General features: G+C 39.4%; 1 pseudogene; it reads right to left on the bottom strand.

The window, feature by feature from the left end:
- Nucleotides 1–27,024, bottom strand: part of LOC114402015 — an 81,370-nt pseudogene that overhangs the window by 721 nt on the left and 53,625 nt on the right.

The following is a 27,024-nucleotide window of genomic DNA, read 5'->3' as shown; positions in this document are numbered from 1 at the left end:
TGTAACAATAATAGTAATGAAAGAATTGGGAAAAAAGATGACCTTGTCATTGTTGAAGGCAGCGATAAATTGGATGATCAATGGTAGTCAGATGATGCAATTTTTCATCTGCAATGACAGGGATATAAAAGCAAATGGCAAAAGAAACTTGTCAACCAAAGAAAAATTGTAAAATCACAGGGACGAACAATATAAAGGTTTGTAAACAAAACACCAAAAAAGAAAAACAGCGGAAAGGACTAATGCACATACAAACCAAAACCAAATCGAAGGCAAAGACATTAAACAAAAAAAATAGAACAATGGCAACAACAGAGCAAAACGAAAGAGGAAAACAAAAACGAAAATGATAGCCATGCACATAAAAGTTAGAAAGGAAACGACCAAGGAGGGCCTGACACCTTCAAATCCAGTTTTGTTTTCAAACTTGAAAAAGAAAGAAAGGAAAATGACACAACAAAAACCAACGGCATTGCACAAAACCCCCAAACCACGTGCATCAGACACATAGCAGAAAAACCACAAACCAAAAACCCATGAAAATGACAATAAAGCCAACAAAGAGGTAGGTGCCGTGAAGAGAAGAGTATAAATGACTTACCTCAGTTGATGCGGTTGAAGATGTGGTGCTCATTCTGTGCATGTCGTGAAAGTAGAGTTTGGACAGAGAAATGGAAAAGGATTTGCAGAAGAAAGTAGATGATATGCCTTTCTACAGTGTGGTATTTAATATTTGCTTCTTTCCAATGCCACACGGTTGTGAATAGATGTGATGTCAATAATTGTGAATTGAAAAGGTGCGAAGTAGATGTAGAGTTTTTGTTCGAAATAGAAGCTAAAGACCGTTGGTATTGTAGGGCAGTAACTGTGTAAATTTATCTTGGGCCTGGATATGAGCATTGGGCCAACTTCTAGAATTGCTTGTTAGGATTTCATTTTTAATGTATTGCAGAGGGGGTATGATATGGTATTTTTTAATGATATCATGTCTGAAGGATATATATGGGAATTATTTAAAACTGATTATGTCATGTTGGATAATTGGATTTTTTTAATGTAGTTTTTTTTCTATAAAATAAGAATGATGTTGATTTGAACGAATGGAGTATATGCAGCATGATGTGCTACATTTGGACGATTGACATGAACGATTTTTTAAAAATATTGTTTAAGGCATAATTATCATATAAGCAGTAGCATATGAACGCTAGATATTTCATCATTGAACTTCAGCAATTTAAATTTCTATATTTCGTAGAGAAATAAAGAAAATTTGTACATGTAAATGTCAAAGCAAATGTTAAGCTGTGATAAACTGCTAAATAATATAACGTTAAGTAAATGAAATTATAAATGGAAGATATTAATGTGGTGATTAAGATTACATACCTGACAATGTAAAATTTAACATTGTAATATATGATATCATCTTTGGCTGTATGTTAGAATGTATAAGAGTAAGATAACAGTTAGGAATTGTTGTCAATAGATAGTACAATTTGTTGTTTGAAAATTTAGAGTTACCTTGTAAGATTTTTGAAAACCTCTTTGAAGACTACATTAGTAGTAGAAGTCATATTTTTTTGCTCTTTATCATGAATAAGAACTTTTAATCCTTGCCTTGAATTGACCCTTGATAATGCAACGTATAATTGTCCATGGCTAAAAACTGGTTTTGGCAATTAAAGTTCAACTATAGAAAGTGATTGGCCCTGAGACTTGTTAATCGTCATTGCATAGGATAGCATGATTGGAAATTGTCTTCTTAAAAGCTTGAAAGGCCATGGTGATTGTGAAGGTGACATTGACATTCTTGGGATGTAAACATTATCGCCAAGATTTTTGCCAGAAATGATTTCAGTTGCAATGACATGTTTGACTAGTCTAGTAATTACTAATCTAGTACCATTACAGAGTCCTTGCATTTGGTCTAAGTTTCTTAGCAACATTATAGGACTACCGATTTTTAGCTTGATACGATGATTTGGCAGACCAGATGTGTTTAGTGAATTGAGAAATTCAGTTGTGATTGATTGGAAATGCCAACTGTCAATGTTTTCTGACTTCTCTATATAATCAGAGCTTAAGTATTCCATTTGTTCACCTATTATATTTATTTGAGGTAGCATGCAAAGTTAAATAGAGAATAAATACTGAGTAGACCTTAGTTTTTGTAAATTTCATATGTGCATAAATACCTTGAATCAAGGAAAGTATATAATCATTGACCTCTTCAACTGTTTCATTGGTGGAAGCTAATATTGCTCTAGAGATTTGAAGAATTCAGGATTAGTGTGATGTTGATATAAATTTGGAAATGTTGATTTGACTATAGCATCAATGGGGTCATTATATTTAGTAATCAGTAGGTACTCAAGAATTTCAATGGTAACATATCCATCATTGTGACTCCCAATAACTCCATCTCCAATATCTAGAATCCACTTTGCAAATTTAGTAGTTTCTTGATCATCAATTGATTGGGCATTGCTTTGTAAACGCATGTTTTTGGTGAGTATTAAGACTTCACAGGAAGGCCACAGATATGATGAATTGATTGTTGCATTTATAATGTCTGAACGATTTCCTCTTGGAATGACTGACATAATTTGTCGGAAATCTCCACCAAATACAATAACTTTGCCTCCAAAAATTTTATTGGGATTTTTTTTTCTTTAATAATGTCTCTTAAAGTTTGATCAAGTGCTTCAAAGCAAAATTTGTGTGCCATGGGTGCTTCGTCCCAAATTATCAGATTTGTCTGATTTAACAATTCTGCTACCTGACTTCCTTGAAGTATATTGCATGTTGAGTCTTCGAAAATTGGCACAGGTATCTTAAATTTGGAATGAGCAATCCTGCCTCCTGGCAATAACAAAGAAGCTATGCCGCTAGAAGCAACCATAATCACAATTTGATTTTTTGCCCTTAGTGAACTTGCTAATGTTCTCCATATGTATGTTTTTCCTGTACCTCCATATCCATATAGAAAAAACATGCCACCTTCATCGTTGTTGACAACTTCCATAATTTTGTGATAAATTTGTTTTTGTTCGTCTAGAATAAAAAATAAGTTGTGATTTGATAGAAATGAAGAATTAGCCGATGGAAAATTAGAAAATACAGATGGAATTTAACTTTGTTTAATGCAATTTATAATACATGAATTGGTAGATTACCTGTCATGGATAGAAAATGATTTTCGAATTCTGATCTAGCCTCATCATTGTTGTAATTAAGTTCAGACAATATCAAGCTATTCTCTAGACACGATGCAGGATTTGCACTCTCAGGATATGGCATTGTAGGATAGCCTCTGAGTGATTTTTGGTTTGCATGCAGAAGTTTTTCAATTTCCAGTAATGTTAAATTTTTAAGTTGCTCATCATCAATGTGTAATTCTAACAAATGATAAAGGAGATAGTTAAACAATGCATATATGTGATGTTATTCAATATAGAAAGTTACAAACTGATTAAAACTAACCTGTGTTCAGAGTTGTTTTTTTATAATGATATGCAATGTCTTCAGCTAACCAATTCCATGTCTGACTCCAAAGTTCTTCAGGTTTAGTAATGACACCTGATAATAGTATTAACACAAATAATTTCCTCAAATAATTAGTTGTACCCCAGTCCTTAGCTTCTTTGATTGCTTCCACAAATTCTCTGTCATCTTGCAAAAAACCAATTGCGAAGCATGCTTCTCTATATGTAGGGTATAGAACATTTTCAACTGTTCTAATATCCTCAAATGAAGTAGCTCCTTTGCATGCAGTAAGCATCATTATTAGATAAAACAATTCACCAGTGGTTGGTGGAACCCATATTAGCCTGCCAATTGTATTGCCTTTCTTTTTAAGGTTCCATGATCTAGCCTTTTGGTTGTAGACAAATTTGGAAACAAATTGTGAATAATTCAGATTTCTACCCTTTGAAAAACATTTGTTGCTATTCATCCAAGCTAAGAATTTTGAATCTGAAATACTTGGCTTTGACAGGATATCATCTTGTCATACCCTAATTTCGTCCGGGGACCTTTGCTTGATGACATGCGACTTTTCTTTGGTCCATGTGAGGTGCTTGGCACCCATCATTAGGCAATTTGTGAAATTCCGGGACATGCCGAAAAAGAAAAGAAAATATTGATGCACAATCTGTAAGGTTCCGTGACACACCGGAAATCAAATGGAAGCATCGTTGCGTAGTTAGTGAGGTTCCGTAACATTCCGTAAGTCAAAAAGGGGATGATTATGTAATCCGCAAGGTTCCGTAACATTACGGAAAGAAAACAAGTATCTTTACGAAATTCGTAAGTTTCCGTAACTTTACGAAAAAAGAATCACCAAAAAAAAGCCAAAGGGGGTGTATTTAGTAAAATGGGGGGGGGTGCAAACAGTAATTTTCGAATCTGGGCCCTTCTAGAGGTTTCTGGGCAATTTCTTGCTTAAGGTTGAAGTAACCTAGCTCGCCTGGGCGAGCTAGATGGCCACCACACCCCCCGTTTTGTTGAAAAATGGGATTCCGGGACTCCCGTAATGCTTCCGTAAAATTCCCATAACTCTAAATAAGCATAATTAACTTAATACGGGTGAGACGGAAGAGAAAAAAAGAAGAAAATCAAGTCCTATATGCTTCCGTAAGGCTTCCATAACTTTTCCGTAAATTATGAAAGAAGGGGGGTGAACTTATCAAAATTGGGGGGATGCAAATAGCAATTTCGAAATTTTGAATTGGGCCTTCCGGAACGTTTTTTGGAGCTGGGTTGCTTCCGGTTGCTTCTGGAGGAAGCAACCCAGCTCGCCTGGGCGAGCTAACGTCGCCTGGGCGAGCTGGGCGGCAACCTCCTCCCCCTTTTTTCCTATAAAAAGGCTGAAGGGGGCTGTTCTAAGGATCCCTCAGCCCCCTGGCTATGTATTTCAGCTATTTTGGGTGAAAAAAAATTGTTTCTGTGAAGAAAATCCAAGCCGAGGTGCTTCCGTAACGCTTCCGAGATGTTTCCGTAAGCAAAACCGTGAAGGTTTTCGTCCGTTCTTCATCGTTCTTCATCCGTTCTTCATTCTTCAACGGGTAAGTTTTCGAATCCGAGACTTTCAATTCATTTCTTGTTTTTTTAAGCTTTCATCTTTATTTTCGATTTCTTTTCTTCCGTCTTTAACGCGCTTTTACCGTTTATTTAAGCCGTTTTCTCATCTAATAAATGATAAAATGAATTTCAACCGATCATTTGTGTTGTAATCTCATTTAATCACTTTTAAAATGAAATCTAACCGATCGTTCACGCTATAACCTCGGTTAAACCAAAAAAAGTAAAATAATAATAAAATAATCAAAATATCTTGAAAAATAATAATAAAATAATCAAAATATCTTTGAATAAAATAAATTAAAAAAATCAATCGGACGTTTTTCTTTGGAAGTTTCCTTGAATGAATTGATTAATAACCAAAGTGAAACTAAGACTAAAATAGACTCACAAATCAAGTTTTGTCCGAAAATCACTAAAAACCGTTTTAAGGTCCAACGCCTTAAACGGTCCTCTTTGCTTTTATCGGTTAACATGGACCGTTCAAAAGCATAAAATCAACATGTAACTTTACCGCTTTTGCAAGAACTACGTAGATCTGATTTCCTCATCGCAATTGAGGATACGTAGGAGCAAAAGCCCCGCTTTTGTCGACCACCCCAAGAGATCGTTAATGGTCCAATGCCTTAACGTTTCTCTCCTTTCAAAAACAAGAGATCGTTAATGGTCCAACGCCTTAACGTTTCTCTCCTTTCAAAATCAAAAGACCATTTAATGGTCTAACACCTCAAATGAACTTTTGTTCAATAACAACATATTTTGCAAAAAAAGACAAAAACAACTTAACCAAACACTTTGTTCCGAAAGAACTACGTAGGTCTGATTTTCTCATCCCAAAATTGAGGAATACGTAGGAGCAAAGGGAAACACCCTTGTCGACCACAAAAAAAGGAAAAAATATAAAGGGTATAAAGGATATAAGGACATAAAAGGGAACGTAAAAATCAAAGTCATGTTTGCACATTCGATTAAAGGCTGCCGTCCCTTGGGACGGACGTGTGGGGTGCTAATACCTTCCCCGTGCGTAAATACAACTCCCGAACCTTTCACTTAAAAGTTCGTAGATCGCGTCTTTTTCCGGTTTTTCCGACGTGTTCCTCAAATAAACGTTGGTGGCGACTCCGCGCGTATTCCTTTCATGGAACACGCATCCCGCGAGTCTCGCGTCGCCCTCCCGCCGAAGGGTAGGTTGCGACAGTTGGCGACTCCACTGGGGACTGTTTTTTAGAGAGTTAGGCCATTTAATCTTGTGCAATGTTTTATCATGACTTTCTCCTTTGTTGGTTTCCCTTTATTTGTCTTATGTTCTTGTGTATATAAACTATTTGTTGCTTTTAGTGTGTTTTAGAATGTATGCATGAGGTAAATATTTATTCATTTGATGCACACAAACACTAACACTATTTGCACACACTGTGAGTGAAAAAGGGCCCTATACCCGGGTTCATGGGAACATAAGGAGTGGAAGTGAATCTGTGATCATGCTAGGTCTCCGACTTGCTTGATTACAGTGAACCCTCATCTAGAGCTTTTCTCTTTGAAAACTTATTGTTGCTAGTAGTCCCTACTGCTGCAATATGTTCTTCGAAGGGGATGATACCTCTAGAAACCATCAAGAGAGATATGACTACCTTGGGTATTATTGCTAAAAGCCTAGTTAGTTCTCTCCCTTATAGGTCCCTTAAATAGGGGCACGGAGCAAACACGCTGCGTGCCATTTTTCACACTGCCATGCATAAGTATCATATACCCGTTTGCTTATGTTCAGTGAATATTATCATACTATGTACATCCCCGTATTGTACCTTTCGCATGTGCATCATGTGCGGGTTCCGTCTTAATCCCCTCTCTTGGGCAAACCAACGGAGGGTCCGTGTCACCTTCTTAAATACATACGTTGGGCACTTTGCTACCCCAAGACGTTGTATCTAAGAAGGAGACAATTTCCCGAGCTCCCGTATTCATAAATTGCATCCGTGTCATATGCATTCCTTCATGCATTCATCCATTCCACCCATGATAGATGTCGGAGTTTTGATTCGCACTAGATTTTATTTCACTTTAGTAAAACATGGGATCTAGTCAAAAGCCTTCGCTTAAAAAGAGGTTTTATCAAGTCAAAATCAAGAGCTTAGAGGTCACCAGTTTACGAAAGTTGGGGCAATTAATGGGTCAACTTCAACGGCAAGCCTTCCGCAAAGCCTATGGTAAGCATTTGGGACCTAGCTAGGGTAGAAGTCTCCATGGAACCAATTGCCTCCCTCGCCCAGTATTATGATCAGCCGTTGAGGTGCTTCATCTTTGGGGACTTCCAGCTATCACCAATGGTGGAAGAATTTGAAGAGATCCTAGGATGTCCTCTAGGGGGAAGGAAACCATACCTCTTCTCAGGGTTCTACCCCTCATTGGCCAGAATTTCTAAAAAAGTCCAAATCTCGGCGCAGGAATTAGACCGCCAAAGGCAAGTCGAAAATGGGGTGGTCGGAATACCGAGAAAATATTTGGAGGTAAAAGCAAGAATCTTGGCAGATAAAGGCGAGTGGACCCCATTCATAGATATTCTCACACTGTTGATTTTCGAGGGAGTCCTCTTTCCAAATGTGGATGGGTTGGTGGACCTGGCAGCGATCGACGTTTTTCTCGCCTATCATAACCACAAGGAAAGTCCGGTTGTCGCTATGCTAGCCGACCTATATGACACCTTCGACCGAAGATGTGAAGAAAGCAATGCAAGGATTGTTTGCTGTACTCCAGCTCTCTATGTGGGGCTGGTTTCACACCTTTTTCTCCAAGAAGGTAGGCCCGTCTATCCGCTACAAGGTTACCGCTCGTGCGTCGAAAAAGGAAAGGCGAATTGGGACCAACTCTTGGCTAGCATGGGGGGGCGTCTATTAATTGGTTCCCTCGCTAGAAGGAAGGAAGAATCAAGATTCTATCTTCATGCGAAGGATGTCCAAATGTTCCCTTGATGGGAATAAGGGGTTGTATTAATTATAATCTCGTTCTCGCCATAAGACAGCTTGGCTACCCCATGAGAGGAGCGCCATTAGACGAAAGCATCACGCCTTTCATCGCACGGGGTTTTAGTGACCACAACGCGAGGGTACTCCAAGAAGTTCGCAAGGCATGGGATGCGGCGTGAAGAAAGGACAGAGAGCTTAGGGGAAGCAATAATGGGATCATCGGCGGCTATCATAAGTGGCTGAGAGTCCGAACACAAGGATTGGATTGGCTCCCAAATCTAAAGACTGTGAGGGACGATGAGGTTAAAGCTTCGGAAGAAAGTGATGAGGTACAAGCCCTAAAGGCAGAGCTTGAAAGAGCCCGAGTAGTCGAAGAGAAGTTCAAGTCCATAGTCTGAAAAGAGTATGATGAACTAAGGGACGTCAATATGGCCACCGCTGAAGCCTTGGAACGAGAAACCAAGAAGGCCCGAAAGGAAGAACACGTGCCAGCAAAGTTTTGAGGGGCTTTATAGGGAAGCAATAGTAAGCTCAAGCTCCGAAGAGGTGAAAGGAATCATCACGGGTCAAAGGCATGATCTTGAAGGACGAGCTAAAGGCTTACCTTAGGTCGAAAAGAAATTTGTCCCAATAGTTAAGCGAGACTGAAGGGAATATGTGGGCCATCATCGATGAGTGCAAAGAGAAGCTAAATCTAGCGGCGACTCACGAGCAAAGGCTAGAGGATGAGTACGCCAAGATATCAGCAGAAAGCGAAGCAAGGGAGAGGGTAATTGATTCATGGCACCAAGAGGCAACAATGTTGACGGACCGATTTGCTCTTACTTTGAACAGGAGTCAAGAACTTCCCCGATTGCTAGCCAAGGCCAAAGCAATGGCGGACACCTACTCCGCCCCCAAGAAGATCCACGGACTTCTCAGCTATTGTCAACATATGATAGACTTAATGGACCATATGATTAGAAACCGCTAGGAAGTTTGTATTGTCGCTCAGATCTTGACTAGTTATAACTTTTTGAATAAAATGAGTTTATCCCACGTTTTTACTCCAAAAATCAGTGCGAATCAAGTCACTCCCGCATTTTATCTCTAGCATGCATTGTATGTTGGTCTCGTCCTTTGTCACGGGAAGCCGGAAGGTCCATATCACCTTCTTAATTGTACACATGGGGCACTGCACCCCCAAATGCGCAAGTAAGAAGAGATAATTTTCCGGGCTCTCGTGTCCGTAAAATGCATTCATATCATGCATCGCATAAGCATCTCTTCATAACATCATAATGGACATATCCTGCATTTGTCCGTTATCATATTCCAGCCTCACATTTTGCATGAGTCATGGCATCATCATGCATATGCGTTCAACAAACTTTTTGATCTGCAAAATTGCATACCATTTGTTTTCATGTTTGCTCATCCTTGCGTTTTCCTCTACAAAACAAAAACAAAAAAGGGGGAAGCGTAAAACTTCACACTACATTCTTAGTTTCATGTGTTAGGCACCACGAGCCAACCATGTTGGGATCATAAACCCGTTTCACTTAAAAACAAAATAATTGAACATGGTACCTAATGCATGGTTAACTAGGAAATGGTGTTTCTTCGGGCATCTCAATTTCATAATTACATTTTCCGTGCATAAGCTTAAAGTATGCCCGAGTCATTCATCCCTATGAGATGTTGTTGAAGTATTGGCGATCAGAATTGCCATTCCTTGGATTATAGGGTTGAACCAAGCTCATGCTTTTACAAAAAGGTTCATCAAGTCAAGTTGAAATATGGAAGTAACCGTCTTGCAAAATTGGGGCAAAAGATGAATCGAGTCACATCACTGCTTCGTCTACTGCCAAACATATTTAGGATTATTGATGTCCTTGTTACTTCCAGTTTCACCTTGACAAAGATGTCATGGACCATGTTGAAAATCTAAATTGATTCAACCCCATATCTTGCGTAAAAATTCGCAATACTTCAACTGTACATCATTCGCATGCATCCATGCTTTTCATTGGTTGCATTGCTCGTTGCATTCTTTCCTTGAAAAATAAAATAAAATGAACTTAATCATTGTTATAAAAAGAAAGGGACACGCTTTACGATGCCCTTACCGAACTCGTGCTAGAGCTAGAGTAATGGGTGAAGTAGAGGAGGTACAAGAGAAGATGAAGGCCGACATGGAGGCCATTAAAGAGAAAATGGCCACAATGATGGAGGCCATGATGAGCGTGAAGAAGATAATGGAAGCCAATGCGGTTGCAATTGCCGCTACCAGCGTTGTTGCTAAGGTGAACCCGACGTCCCCATCCGGCCTCAAGCAAATGAATCATCCAACCTCAAATATGGTAGGCAAAGATTTAGGAAGTACGGGCGGCCCCCATGATGTGCAAATTCAAAACGAGCACGCCTTCCCGTCATATGGCTTGCCTCTCAACTATACGCCACCCAATGTAGCGTACACTCCCAATAAGAATGTCAATAACTCCACTCCTATACCCATTGAAAGCCAGCAACCCCAAACTGATCATGCACATGTCTCTTAAACCGTGGAAGAGACCCATGAAATTCCCTATCACAATCTAGCCGACTTCGAGCCTTGGCTCGGATATACCACTGAAGGGCAAGCAGTTGGTGGTATACCCCTACAAAACCCTTTGGAGGGCCCTCAGTATCACCCACAACTGCACCTCTTGCATTCCACAGCGGTTAAAAACCCTCATGACTATGGCAGGAATGGGAAAGTTGGATCATTTAGAGGAAAGGCTCAGGGCCATTGAAGGAGGTGAAGATTATGCCTTTGCTAACCTAGAAGAGTTGTTCCTAATACCCAAACATGGTCATTCCCAAGTTCAAGGTGCCGGACTTTGGCAAGTACAAGGGGACTACTTGCTCCAAGAACCATCTAAAGATGTACTGTCGGAAGATGGGGGCATACGCAAAAGATGAGAAACTGCTGATACATTTTTCCTGAGAAAGTCTTACTAGGACAATTGTCGCCTGGTATACTAACTTAGGAACCTTCTTGAGTCCATTCTTGGAAGGATCTAATGGTTGCCTTCATTAGGCAGTGTCAGTACAATTCTGATATGGCTCCGGATAGGATGCAACTACAAAAAGTGTGCAAAAAGGGGGCACGAATCTTTCAAAGAATACGCCCAAAGATGGAGAGACTTGGCAACTCAAGTAGCACCCCCAAAAACAGAGAAAGAGATTATCACAATGATAGTAGACACGTGACCGGTGTTCTACTATGAAAAAAATGGTGGGTTACACACCTTCAAGTTTTACAGATTTGGTCTTCGCCAGCAAAAAGATCGAAGTGGATCCGAAAAGAGGAAAATTTGATCATCCTACTAGGACGACTGAGAAAACTGGGGCAAATGAAGAGGGTGAGAAAGAGGGAGAAACCCATGCTGTGACTGCCATTCCTATACGGCCAAGTTTCCCACCAACCCAACAATGTCATTACTCAGCCAATAACAAACCTCCTCCTTACCCACCACCCAGTTATCCACAAAGGCCATCCCTAAATCAACCACAAAGTCTGTCTACCGCACTTCCAATGACGAAGACCACCTTTAGCACAAACCAAAAAAAAAAACACCAACAAAAAGGAATTTTGCAGCAAAAAGCCTGTAGGGTTCACCCCAAATTCCGTTGTCATATGCTAAACTTGATCCCATATCTACTTGATAATTCAATGGTAGCCATAACCCAAGCCAAGGTTCATCAACCTCCATTTCTCCGAGAATACGACTCGAACGCAACGTGTGCTTGTCACGGAGAAGCCCCAGGGCTTTCCATTGAGCATTGTAGGGCTCTGAAGCGTAAGGTGCAAGGTCTAATTGATACGGGCTGGCTGAAATTTGAGGAGAATCGCTTGTTGAATCCTAACATTAACAAGCAACACCATACATGGGGCAATTCTGGAAGCTGTTGTTATGACTCATCAGGATTTTCAAGTTTATGCCATAAACCACAGTTACAATGTTAAATGATATAGATAAAATGGACATCCTCTCACGAACACATCTTTGCTTATTCAACTTCCACCGGAATGTGAGTGTAAGCCATTGGTCTGTTTGCTCAAGCAACCTGCGCTCCTAAGTGTTGACTTCCAAGACCGTTCAATCAGAGATTACTCATCTTGCACGTTGGTGGGGGTGCCGTAAAACAACGAGCAAAGTTCAAAACAAATAAGTTTCAAAATAAAAAATAAGTTTCAAAATAAAAAATAAAAAGGCATTTGATTGACTGTGTTTTCAAGTAAAAATATAGACGTTCATGTGACCTCATTTTGTCTTTTTAGAGAGAAGTGAGTTATCAAGAATAGGATGTTGGACAAATGGCCTCAGTTACCTTGAGAAGAAGAGGGGATTGAATTAAGATACGAATATTATTCCCCAATTAAACTTTCACTCTCTCTTTTCGGATTAACAATGCACATAGGGACAACCCTTCCCTTGTGTTCAAGAATCCTCTACTACAAGAGACCCACGGTCTCTTAATCCCTTTTCAGAAATAAGAAGAAGAAATCTCTCTTAAAAGGGATAGATTGTACAATGAAGACCAATCAAAATTCATTATTGAATATGCAAGTGGTTGACCAAGGAATCTTTTTGAGAGGATAAGACATTTCAGTTCAGAAAAACTCTTGATCTTTCGAGAGGATAAAACTGTTTGGGCAATGAAAACTCTCTTTAAAACATTTGAATGGCCGTTCATAAAACATTTGAATAGATATGTCTCTTGGAAATTATTTTCTGAAAATCCCCTCTGGTAATCAATTACAAGACTTACGTAATCGATTACAGGTTTTAAAAATTTGAATAAAAACATTTTTAACTACTGGTAATCGATTACCAGAGAGCAAATCTCAAATTGAAATGATAGAATTCTTTGGTCAAACCTTTGTTTGTTTCAATTTGGAAACTTCTTCCTAAAGATTCTAAAGAGATCAAACTTGATCATATATCTTGATTTTCTTGGATAAAACTTAGAAGCACTTGATCCTTTAGCATCATCAAGACATCAAAACATCTTGCTTCTACATAGGAGTCATTTGACTTAATCCATCAACTGAAAGATCCTTCAATTATTTCTCGTCCTTGGAAAATTCTTTTTTGCAAGAATCAACTGCTTCTTTCATTCTTCCTCACTACGAGGTCGTGAAAACAAGACAACAATTGGTACCTCTAAGCCCTACACTGGGGCAACGAAAGGCACCATGCAAAAACTTCAAGCGAACCTAGGGGCAGATTAGAAGTTCTCACCCAATAGGTTCCCTCCTACAAGGTCATGACGAAAGGCAACGATTGATACCTCAAAGCCTTACACTGGGGCAATGAGGGGCACCGTGCATGAGCCTCAAGTGAACATAGGGGCCGATCAAAAGTTCTCACCCATCGATGTTTTTAACAAAAAAAAAAGGGGGACAAACCCTAGGATTTCAATGGATTGATCAAACATCAAACGACTCCATTGCCGTCACTCCAAAATGGTCAAGTGACTAAATCAAACAGAACACACACTCTGAGGGAGTTCCCGGAGAGATTTGCAAAAAAGATAGGATGAGGTTGCATGAATTATCACCTCTTTCAAAAGGACAGTCAATCTGTGTTTTCCAAAAAAAATTAAATCAAAATCAAAATCACAAAATAGGGAAAGAATGTCATGAACATTGTACAACTTTCCATTACATTGCATTGTTTCAAATGAAGTCCGCATTTACCAAATTTCACGACAAAGGTTGCATGCATCTGCATCCCTAAAAATCATGTTAACTGCATAGATTTCCTGCATCTAATGTCCAAATCTTGTGGATTTGGGATGACCGGCCCTCTCGATGAGTCGATCTCTTGCTTTCTCATAAGGGTGGACCTTGGGTACTAGTTACCCTCACCATTGAGAGGACTACGCGTCCTCACCATCAGAGGGCTGCACGCCCTCACCATCAGAGGACTACACGTCCTCGCCTTGAGACACGCCCTCATCTTGGGTACTAGTTACCCTCACCGTTGAGAGGACTACACGTCCTCACCATCAGAGGGCTGCACGCCCTCACCTCTAGAGGACTACATGTCCTCGCCTTGAGAGGGCTACACGCCCTCACCTTGGGTACTAGTTACCCTCACCGTTGAGAGGACTACACGTCCTCGCCTTGAGAGGACTACACGTCCTCACCATCAGAGGGCTGCACGCCCTCACCTCTAGAGGACTACATGTCCTCGCCTTGAGAGGGCTACACGCCCTCACCTTGGGTACTAGTTACCCTAACCGTTGAGAGGACTACACGTCCTCGCCTTGAGAGGACTACACGTCCTCACCATCAGAGGGTTGCATGCCCTCACCTCCAGAGGACTACATGTCCTCGCCTTGAGAGGGCTACACATCCTCACCTTGGGTACTAGTTACCCTCACCGTCAGAGGGCTACACGCCCTCACCTTGAAAGGACTACACGTCCTCGCCAGCAGAGGGCTGCACGCCCTCACCTCCAGAGGACTACACCTCCTCGCCTTGAGAGGGCTGCACGCCCTCACCTTTAGAGGGCTGCACGCCCTCACCTTTAGAGGGCTACGTGTCCTCATTTTCAGTGTGCTTGACATCCACACCTTAAAAGAATTTAAGGTCCTCTGCCCTTAAATGCTTAACCGAGACTTGCACTTCCGGTTAAGGGGCCAGTAGTTTCCTTTTAACGGTTCCTGGGCCACCCCCTGATATTGGAGGAGGGCCAACTGTGCGAGCACAACCAGAGAGGGAGGCTATCACACAGCTACTATGCATACCGGGGCAAGATTTCACCCGTGCCGCTGCAAAGAGACGAGTGCGGATCATGCGCACCAACATGACCACTCTTACACAGATATAGATTACATTGCTACTTAGCAACATTCTGCCCAGCGACCGCAATGCCAATCTCCCCCTGCAAAAGTATCAGTTGGTTTGTGTCGTCCTGACATGGGTAAGTATGCATATAGTTCAACTGATTTCTGATACCATCTATTGTTTGCAGGGATCGCACCCAAGAGACACCCAGTGGACCCGGAAAAGTCCAACAGGGCCCTGGGGTTTCCAGCTCTGGTTACGGGCCTCTATCAGTCCTACAGGGTGCTCGTACCCTCCCGACAAGGTCACATCATCATAGGTAAGTATGCACATCGCTCAACTGATTTCTAATTTCATCTATTGTTTGCAGGGATCGCGCCTGCAAGACACCCAGTGGACCCGAAGAAGTCCAACAGGGTCTTGGAGTTGTCAAGCTCTAATTACGGGTCTCTGTCAGTTCTACGGAGTACCTGTCACCTCCGGCAAGGGCATCAGGCACCCTACTAATCGAGCTTTCATCAAGAAGTACTGCGTCTCCAGGCAGGCGCAGGGCGAAACACCACAGCAGCCTGGGGATGGTCGGTAGCGGGCAATAGACGCACCGCCACCACCTTTAGAGTTCACCTCTGCTCATCCACAAAAAGGTTTGAGTATTGCCTACGACACATGGTCGACCAATAGGCAACCAAGTCCAAAGCCAAAAGGTAAGCAAAGTACTAGGTCAGTGACCGACAAGTCATAAGGCGTCCAGCTAAAGACGTTAAAGAAGCGCTACTAGGAGGCAACCTAGTACCTTTTGAATCTATGCTTGTTATTTGATCACTTTTTATAGTAGGACGCACCTAGTTGCTCATGATCCTGGGGATTTAAATAAAACAAGCGCAAGCTCGGAAGGTAGTCATACCTCACAAAATATATATATGTATGTTTAGGTAGTGAAAATACCTTAGATATGCATGTATGTAAACAAAAAAATACTTCACAAAATATATATATGTATGTTTAGGTAGAGAGATACCTTAGATGTGCGTGTATGTAAACAAAAAAATACTTCACAAAATATATATTTGTATGTTTAGGTAGAGAGATACCTTAGATGTGCGTGTATGTAGCAAAAAAATACCTCACAAAACATATATATGTATGTTTAGGTGGCAAGATACCTTGGATATGCATGTATATAGCAAAAATACCTCACAAAAATATGCACATGTTTAGGTAGCAAAATACCTCATGAAAAAATAGAAGAAAAAAAAACAAGAAAAAGAAATAAACAAATGATAATGATAAAAAAAAGAAGGAGAAAAAAGAAAAAATAAGTTGTCAAGCTGAAAAACCAACATGCTTTTGAAAAGAGATGACTTCCAACTTTTCTTTGGAAAAATTCACTGATCATAACTAGTTTTTGAAAAAATGTGTATACACCTGAAGGGTGAATGCTGTGAAGATTTTCCCAGACGCCCAAAATGGACTCGGATGAATGCACAAATTGATAAAAGAACATATTTTGGAAACGTTGGGTTGACTAAAATAGAGGAAATGAATCCTGAGCCCTAGCATCACATGACCATAAAAATTTGACACTTGAGTGTCCGCATAGGTGCATGCATAACCAGTTTTGCATAAAATTTCCAAATCATCATTTTTGCATTTGTGTCATGGAAATAATGTGGGGCATCCCTTTTTATCCTTGAACCAAACCAAACCCTGACATGTATCATGTCTAGCCATTCTACAAGCCTTGAGCCAAAATCCTGACTCACCATAAACCTTACCCTCGGAAGCAAAAAAAAAAAAGAAGGAAAGGAAATTTCCAATCAAAGAGAAAGCAAAAAAGGAAGGAAAGGAAATTCCCAATCAAAGAGAAAGCAAAAAAGGAAGGAAAGGAAATTCCCAATCAAAGAGTGGGAGAAAGAGAAAAAAGAAAAGAAAGAAAATTCCCAATCAAAGAGTGGGAGAAAGAAAAAAGAAAAGAAAGAAAATTCCCAACCAAAGAATGGGAGAAAGTAAAAAAGAAGGAAGCTCCTGGTCAAAGAAACCAGAAGAAATGTGCAAAGAGGTCTTTGGACCAGACAATATCTGAACAGTACAGAATTGTCATCAAATGAACAAAAGAAAGAAAAGGAAATCATGACCTAAAGTGGTCTTCTCCCTTTGATTACCAACCAAAATCCTGTGCGTCGGTGACTTGTTCGCCTCGCGCAAAACCAAAACAGAAAAGGAAAAGGCAAAAAAATAATCAAAAGCCGAAAAACTCCCCAAAAGAACCCATTCCCAAGGGAAGTGGAAATTCCCAATCAAAGAGTGGGAGAAAGAGAAAAAAGAAAAGAAAGGAAATTCCCAATCAAAGAGTGGGAGAAAGAAAAAAGAAAAGAAAGAAAATTCCCAACCAAAGAATGGGAGAAAGTAAAAAAGAAGGAAGCTCCTGGTCAAAGAAACCAGAAGAAATGTGCAGAGAGGTCTTTGGACCAGACAATATCTGAACAGTACAGAATTGTCATCAAATGAACAAAAGAAAGAAAAGGAAACCATGACCTAAAGTGGTCTTCTCCCTTTGATTACCAACCAAAATCCTGTGCGTCGGTGACTTGTTCGCCTCGTGCAAAACCAAAACAGAAAAGGAAAAGGCAAAAAAATAATCAAAAGCCGAAAAACTCCCTAAAAGAACCCATTCCCAAGGGAAGTCCTATTTGATCCATGATCACGCATGTAATTTTTGATTTGATAGGAAATAATTTGCAAAGTCAAGTCATGACATATCTATGGTTCAGAATTAGGATCAAACACTTACCTGTGCGAGATTGATACACTTTGAGTGGATTTCTTCTATTTTTGTCGAACCCAGTGTTTCCTCTAAATGGTCATTTAGAAACGAAATGCTAACATCCAAAATCTCATTTATGGTTATGGGAGATTTCATCAGCAGACTCTCCTTCCCCGGTAGACGCATTGTTTTTCACTCAAAAAAGCATATGCTGCTCTAAATCAGTTGGAATATTTGTCTCTTTGCTAAAGCATGTTTGCATTTTAGTGGAGAAAACACCGAGACTTTTTCAAGTCTCACAAGTTATCCAGAACTACGTAGGTCTGAGTTCCTCATTGGAGGATACGTAGGAGCAAAAGCCTCGCTTTTGTCGACCGCACCGCTTTTTGTTACCATGATCCAAGAGCTGGTAGCCTGCGGAGATACCTTACGGTTATCCGCACCTCGCTATTCAGTGACCCCAAGTGTGATTGATGAGCAGAGGCCAATGTGGTCATCTGCGCCCTTTCCGGAGATGTCAGCATCTTCCAGTGGAGACTTTCTCAAGTCTCACAAGTTATCTAGAACTACGTAGGTCTGAGTTCCTCATTGGAGGATACGTAGGAGCAAGAGCCTTGCTTTTGTCGGCCGCCCCATAATCTTTGTCATACTGACCCTGAGGTCATGTGACATGCACCCTTGTGTCATCCAGAGGCGACGGGCCCGATGACACGCGGAGATACCTTGCGGTTATCCGCACCCTTGTGTCATCCAGAGGCGGCGGGCCCGATGACACGCGGAGATACCTTGCGGTTATCCGCACCCTTGTGTCATCCAGAGGCGGCGGGCCCGATGACACACGAAGATACCTTACGGTTATTTGCACCCTTGTGTCATCCAGAGGCGGCGGACCCGATGATACGCGGAGATACCTTACGGTTATCCGCACCCTTTTGTCATCCAGAGGCGACGGGCCCGATGACAAGCAGAGACAAAATTTGGTCATTCTGCACCCTTGTGTCATCCAGAGGCGGCGGGCCCGATGACACGCGGAGATACCTTACGGTTATCTGCACCCTTGTGTCATCCAGAGGCGGCGGGCCCGATGATACGCGGAGATACCTTACGGTTATCCACACCCTTTTGTCATCCAGAGGCGGCGGGCCCGATGACAAGCAGAGACAAAATTTGGTCATTCTGCACCCTTGTGCCATCCAGAGGCAGCGGGCCCGATGACACGCGGAGATACCTTACGGTTATCTGCACCCTTGTGTCATCCAGAGGCGGCGGGCCCGATGATACGCGGAAATACCCGAGTGGTAATCCGTATAAACTTTCTTTTGCTATCTGTAAGACAGAACGCTTGATAGCATGCAGAGACTGACATAGTCTTCTGCACCTTTTGTTCCTCCGGGAGCAACAAGTCATTTACATGCGGAAATTTTATGGTCACCCGCGACTCTCGTCAACCGAGAGGAGCGAAATTAGTGTCATACCCTAATTTTCGTCCGGGGACCTTTGCTTGATGACATGCGACCTTTCTTTGGTCCTTGTGAGGTGCTTGGCACCCATAATTAGGCGATTTGTGAAATTCCGGGAACGACAAGTCATGGTCACCCGTGACTCTCGTCAACCGAGAGGAGCGAAATTAGTGTCATACCCTAATTTTCGTCCGGGGACCTTTGCTTGATGGCATGCGACCTTTCTTTGGTCCTTGTGAGGTGCTTGGCACCCATCATTAGGCAATTTGTGAAATTCCGGGAACAACAAGTCATTTGCATGCGGAAATTTTATGGTTACCCGCGACTCTCGTCAATCGAGAGGAACGAAATTAGTGTCTTATCTTTACTTTCCTTTTATTTCCAATAAAAGACAAGTAAAGAGGGGCAACTGTCATACCCTAATTTCGTCCGGGGACCTTTGCTTGATGACATGCGACTTTTCTTTGGTCCATGTGAGGTGCTTGGCACCCATCATTAGGCAATTTGTGAAATTCCGGGACATGCCGAAAAAGAAAAGAAAATATTGATGCACAATCCGTAAGGTTCCGTGACACACCGGAAATCAAATGGAAGCATCGTTGCGTAGTTAGTGAGGTTCCGTAACATTCCGTAAGTCAAAAAGGGGATGATTATGTAATCTGCAAGGTTCTGTAACATTACGAAAAGAAAACAAGTATCTTTACGAAATTCGTAAGTTTCCGTAACTTTACGAAAAAAGAATCACCAAAAAAAAGCCAAAGGGGGTGTATTTAGTAAAATGGGGGGGTGCAAACAGTAATTTTCGAATCTGGGCCCTTCTAGAGGTTTCTGGGCAATTTCTTGCTTAAGGTTGAAGTAACCTAGCTCGCCTGGGCGAGCTAGATGGCCACCACACCCCCCGTTTTATTGAAAAATGGGATTCCGGGGCTTCCGGGACACCCGTAATGCTTCCGTAAAATTCCCATAACTCTAAATAAGCATAATTAACTTAATACGGGTGAGACGAAAGAGAAAAAAAAGAAGAAAATCAAGTCCTATATGCTTCCGTAAGGCTTTCATAACTTTTCCGTAAATTATGAAAGAAGGGGGGTGAACTCATCAAAATTGGGGGGGTGCAAATAGCAATTTTGAAATTTTGAATTGGGCCTTCCGGAACGTTTTTTGAAGCTGGGTTGCTTCCTCCTGGGCGAGCTGGGCGGCAACCTCCTCCCCCTTTTTCCTATAAAAAGGCTGAAGGGGGCTGTTCTAAGGATCCCTCAGCCCCCTGGCTATGTATTTCAGCTATTTTGGGTGAAAAAAACTTGTTTCCGTGAAGAAAATCCAAGCCGAGGTGCTTCCGTAACGCTTCCGAGATGTTTCCGTAAGCAAATCCGTGAAGGTTTTCGTCCGTTCTTCATCGTTCTTCATCCGTTCTTCATTCTTCAACGGGTAAGTTTTCGAATCCGAGACTTTCAATTCATTTCTTGTTTTTTTAAGCTTTCATCTTTATTTTCGATTTCTTTTCTTCCGTCTTTAACGCGCTTTTACCGTTTATTTAAGCCGTTTTCTCATCTAATAAATGATAAAATGAATTTCAACCGATCATTTGTGTTGTAATCTCATTTAATCACTTTTAAAATGAAATCTAACCGATCGTTCACGCTATAACCTCGGTTAAACCAAAAAAAGTAAAATAATAATAAAATAATCAAAATATCTTGAAAAATAATAATAAAATAATCAAAATATCTTTCAATAAAATAAATTAAAAAAATCAATCGGACGTTTTTCTTTGGAAGTTTCCTTGAATGAATTGATTAATAACCAAAGTGAAACTAAGACTAAAATAGACTCACAAATCAAGTTTTGTTCGAAAATCACTAAAAACCGTTTTAAGGTCCAACGCCTTAAACGGTCCTCTTTGCTTTTATCGGTTAACATGGACCGTTCAAAAGCATAAAATCAACATGTAACTTTACCGCTTTTGCAAGAACTACATAGGTCTGATTTCCTCATCGCAATTGAGGATACGTAGGAGCAAAAGCCCCGCTTTTGTCGACCACCCCAAGAGATCGTTAATGGTCCAATGCCTTAACGTTTCTCTCCTTTCAAAAACAAGAGATCGTTAATGGTCCAACGCCTTAACGTTTCTCTCCTTTCAAAATCAAAAGACCGTTTAATGGTCCAACACCTTAAATGACCTTTTGTTCAATAACAACATATTTTGCAAAAAAAGACAAAAACAACTTAACCAAACACTTTGTTCCGAAAGAACTACGTAGGTCTGATTTTCTCATCCCAAAATTGAGGAATACGTAGGAGCAAAGGGAAACACCCTTGTCGACCACAAAAAAAGGAAAAAATATAAAGGGTATAAAGGATATAAGGACATAAAAGGGAACGTAAAAATCAAAGTCATGTTTGCACATTCGATTAAAGGCTGCCGTCCCTTGGGACGGACGTGTGGGGTGCTAATACCTTCCCCGTGCGTAAATACAACTCCCGAACCTTTCACTTAAAAGTTCGTAGATCGCGTCTTTTTCCGGTTTTTCCGACGTTTTCCTCAAATAAACGTTGGTGGCGACTCCGCGCGTATTCCTTTCATGGAACACGCATCCCGCGAGTCTCGCGTCGCCCTCCCGCCGAAGGGTAGGTTGCGACACATCTATATCATCATCATCTTCATAAAGAACATTGTGCTGTCCTGGCAGATGAAAATGTAATCTCTCCACAGAAGGCTTTTTAGCATGTATTGGAAAATCAAAAATTCTCCAAGTAGCTTCACATGGAGAAATATATCTGACATAAAAAATTCATAATTAAAAGAATTAATTAAAGAAACAATGAGTAGCTTAAGTATACATGTTGAATTAATATTACCTGCAATCCACATATTCTTTAATCTCATCATTTTGACTGATAGCATTCTCAAGTGTACCATTAGCATCATGAATAACAACAGCAGTGACTCTGTCATAACCTTTGTTTATATATTTAAATAGATATTGAATGGAAGTATTTTGATTACACCATTCAATATTTATATGTGCTTGGTATTTCCTCAGCAATTTTGCATTGTAAGGTACTATATATCTATTATCAATAATAACTCCATTCTTTGAAATGGTACGGCCATCATTTCTTCTACGATAGATTGGATAGCCATTTGAATCTAAAATAGTTTGAGGGTGAAACATTTTAGGGTAAAAACGGCTACACTTGCCTTCTTTCATACATGGAGACTTAGATTGGAGAATTCCACATGGCCCATGTACCATATGATTTTGGACTAATGTATAGAGTTCAGGGTCATTTTCATGCAAAGGAATTTCTGCTGATATTATGTGGTCAATGTCATCTGAAGATGGATATTTATTATCTGGGTGTAAGAATAGCAATAAATGCACATGAGGAAGTCCTCTTTTTTGAAATTCAATTGTATGCATATCTGCAATTGTTAGCTGATTGTATTAATAGTGGAACAGTAATATAGAAATTCTGTATAGTTATATTATATCAAGGAAACATGAAAAGCAATAAACAAATGTGTAACTTTAAGAAGCATATTAATGGCATACTCACATGCGACCACTTTTCCAAGCAGGTGTTTTTTTGTTAAGTCAAAAAGCATCTGCTCATACTTCAATCTAAAAACACGTGAGATAAGATCCGGTCTATCTGTTGCTCTTAGATTCAAAGGTGCAAGTACTCTATGGATTTCAGGCCAATTTGGATTACAAGGTAAAGTAATAAAAAGATTTGGGAAACTCACATGGCTGCATATTGTCATACCATCAAAGTAAAGTTGGTCCATATAACGTGGACTACCAACAAAGGTTGACGGCAAAATCACTCTTTTTCCTTTAGAAGAGCCTTTACTGCTTCCAGCATTCAATGATGTTTGTAAACTACAATACTTGTCAACTCTAAGTTTTTTTTATTGTTCCTAATGTAGCTAAGTCTTTCAGACTCAACCATCATGTATGCTTCAACAATGAATTGTTGGAATAGTTTTCTAGAATGCAACAAAGTGTGTGCTTCATTTGATCTGGACTGTAGTCTATAAGCAAACCACTCTTTCATCGTTAGATGATTTCTCTTCCTTTTTGTGCTGCTAGGTGTACAACGGTGAAGTATATCAGGTCTATATCCATCTTCACCATAAGGGAAGAGTAAAGGGTATTGGAGTCCTAGATAGCTAGAGTGTAATTCATGGATTCTTTGTAATTCTCCATTTTGAGTTTCAACAATAATATCCCTTCTTGAGTCTGGATCAAAATCACCAACAATCAGAGCAGCAACTTCAGAAACATTTGGGAGATTGTATGTACGACCATCTTTCTCACGTGCAGCTATCAATCTCAATTTTACATTATCGACTTGACTATCTGTCAATCTGTCCCTGGCCATTCTAAAACTTTTTGCATGGACATTGTACTCATCCAACATTTGACTTAAAGTTGAAACAATCTCTGGTTGAATTTCAACATGTTGACTGCAAAAAACAATATAAAAATACATCCATTGGTGTCACAAAACATGCTTTCCGAATTAGAATTCTTCATATTTGATAATAAAAGAAACAAAAGAAGTACTACCTCATTGTATTAATTCTATTTTCAACTTCATTCTGCGTATCAAAGATATACAATTGTGAAAATTTTGGTTGCTTTCCAAGCATTGGTAATAAGCTGCCTATTCGATGGCATGGTTGACCCTGAATTCTAATTGTAGGAGGTCCTCTACTTTCATTAATTGATTTGTCTAGCTTAATACCAGCAGACGTAAAGGCAAACATCATGTTGTATGTCCGTATGTTACATTGATAATTTTTACTATCTCTTGCTTTACCATCAAACAGAAGTCGTTCCAGATATTTCAGTGGATTTTGTAATAACGGAAGCTCAACTTTCCCATCTCCACAACATAAGGTGAATTTTGGACTTGTTGTATTTCTATCTTTTGAAATTCTTTCATCATACCACATTTTTGCATTGCAATGTCTACATTCCATGGCCTGATCACCTAAGTCAGAATAGCCTGAAATTGTATAATGAGATAGTGGAATTTAATTTAAAGGATATAAGTTGATATCGTTAACGTTATATCAGAGCTATAATTATTACCTTCAGTATCGATTGCAGGTTCATTACTATTGGATTCGCAATTTTCATCGTCAGACAAAGAATTAGAATCAGATGTTGTAACAATTTACGTTAGATATAATTGATAATATTAGAATTTGGGCAAAAAAGTGAGTAAGGATTTTCTATCATCATACCTTGTGGAGATTTAGAATTTATATCTTCTAATGAATTAGCTGTCATGAGTTAAGAATAGAGACAAATTAAGTCAAGTTGAACAGATTAATGTTTTTATAAAAGAAAACATCTTATTTATAATTTCTCACCATGACATTGTATATCTTTCAGAGTGGAATCTATATTTGCCTCATGTGATCTGTCAGGCTGAGCCTTTTTTTTTTTTAAGGATACCTTTTCTATACATTCTGGCTTTACCAGAGGTATATGCATTTGCATGTACATTTTTTTGCATGTTTGCAGTTGATATCAATGAAGCTTTTTGGTATATCAATTCACCACAATAAAGATTTGAAATACACAGAGACGAAATTATACATCAAAGTAATTCCAAATGTTCAATTGTGTAATAAAAACAAAATTAAACATGCAATTTGAATTAAAGTAGTTTCGAAAATCAGTCATGTAGGAATGATCAGACTCAGCTATAAAGATATTGTATATAGAGGAGTAAGTTCTGGATATAGAATCGACTATGCAACAGATCTGCACTTTTAGAGGTCAAGAATTCAGAACGCAATTTACAACAAAGGATGGAATATTTTGTAAATTAATAAACAAATGTTAATTGACATCAAGCAAGAGATGCCAAATATGAAATGCCGATTTGGGGGATTAAATGTGATTTGACGTTTTTATATAATGGATTTCATAATTAATGAACAGATTTATTTTGGCATCCAAAATTACAGCTAAAGATTCATGCCTAAATTTTAATAAACAAATCTTAATTGACATAAGGCAAGAGATGGCAAATATCAAATCTGTGTTTGCTAGATTAAATGTGATTAGACATTTTGACAATTATCATTGTAATAAAAAAAATTTAGCATCAACTTGAAATTACAACACAAAACTACAACTAAAGATGCAGGGTAGAGAAAACTTTGATATGGAACGCTGTCGAATCTCTCTTTGATTAATCAATGTGTCATATTTGCAATTATCATCTCTAATAGAATCGAAATAATCCTTGCCTTGAATTTGTCCTCACTTAGTACTGATTATACTAAATTTCCAAATTAGTTGTGCAATAGCAATTTCCTATTTTATTGATTCTAATGACTTACCATTAATATTTGAGTAGTCAAAAAACTGAGTTTTTAATTAGTAAATGTCAGCTTATATTTTAGTTCATGCGTAATTCCCTCAAAAAAAACCTTAATTCATGAGTTATCTGGACTTGTTAACATATATCAACATTCTTGTAATAAATCGAAATAATCCTTGTATTCAATTTGTCTTTATCAGTTATCTTGACTCGTTAACATTCATCAACATCCTTGTATTGAATCGAAACAATGCTTGTATTCAATGTCTCTTTGATTAGCACTGAGCAGAGGACACAAAATTAATTCATCAGCTAACTTGAATTGATTACATCCATTAAGATTTTGACAACAACAATCCACATATTGGAATTTCATCATAGGGTTAACAAATAGAGTAATGCAAAGTCCCAAAAAACTAATGTTTCATTTAATCAAAGAGGGAAAAACCAATTTTGTTTGCAACTACAAAATCTATTTAACGAAAATTAATGTTCCAACAACGTCCTCCATGCAAAGAGTTTAAAAACCACAAAAACTGCGACGTGGTGTTGGATCGAGTGGCCTCAGAATAATTAAGAAGGTGGGGTTGAATTAATTATTCTTAAACCTTTACTAATTAAAAAATTACTCTTTTAAGGCTTTTACTAAATTGTTAAGAGAATGAGGAGTAGAAGAGAATCTTAACAGAAAGTAAAAGTGGAAATTAAATGCACAGCGGAAAGTAAAAGAGTAGGGAAGAAGGAAACAAACACACAAGAGTTTTTATACTAGTTCGGCAACAACCCGTGCCTACATCCAGTCCCCAAGCGACCTGTGGTCCTTGAGATTTTTTTCAACCTTGTAAAAATCCATTTACAAGCAAAGATCCACAAGGGATGTACCCTCCCTTGTTCTCTTTGAATCTAGTGGATGTACCCTCCACTAGAACTGATCCACAAGAGATGTACCCTCTCTTGTTCTCAGTCAAACCCAAGTAGATGTACCCTCTACTTGTACCACAAAGGATGTACCCTCCAATGTGTTAAGACAAAGATCTCAGGCTGTTAAACCTTTGATACTTTGTGAATGGGGATACAAAAGAATTCTCAGGCGGTTAGACCTTTGAACACTTTTGTATTAGGGAAAGGGAAGAATCAAAAGAATTCTCAGACTGTGTCATTTTGAATTCTTTGACAAGGGAGAAGGGAGACACAAAAGAATTCAGGTGGTTAGTCCTTTGTTCTTTTGGAAAAGGGAGAAGAGAGACACAAAAAGAATTCAGGCGGTTAGTCCTTGGCGAATTCTTTTTGGCAAAGGGAGAAGAGAATGAAAAGGATGAATAGCACAAGTTTTCAAGGTTTGGAAAACCAGAAAACTTCAAAAAGCTTTTGGTACAAAGAAGAAGAAGAAGTTCAAAGAGATTCAAGGCTTGTAAAGGATTGTATGAAATAAGTGTTCAAGATTGTTGAAATGTAAAACAAAGCCTTGCTTTTATAGACTCTCCACGTCTGGTCAAGAAGACCATTCAGAAGAGTTATAACTTTTAGAAAAACTTAAAACCCATTTGAAAAAGTCAAAACCTTTTTGAAGAGTTACAT

Source organism: Glycine soja, chromosome 20 (assembly GCF_004193775.1).
Source record: "Glycine soja cultivar W05 chromosome 20, ASM419377v2, whole genome shotgun sequence".
NCBI lineage: Eukaryota > Viridiplantae > Streptophyta > Magnoliopsida > Fabales > Fabaceae > Glycine > Glycine soja.
The sequence above is the reverse complement of the archived record's forward strand: the minus strand, read 5'-3'. Positions and strand labels throughout refer to the sequence as shown.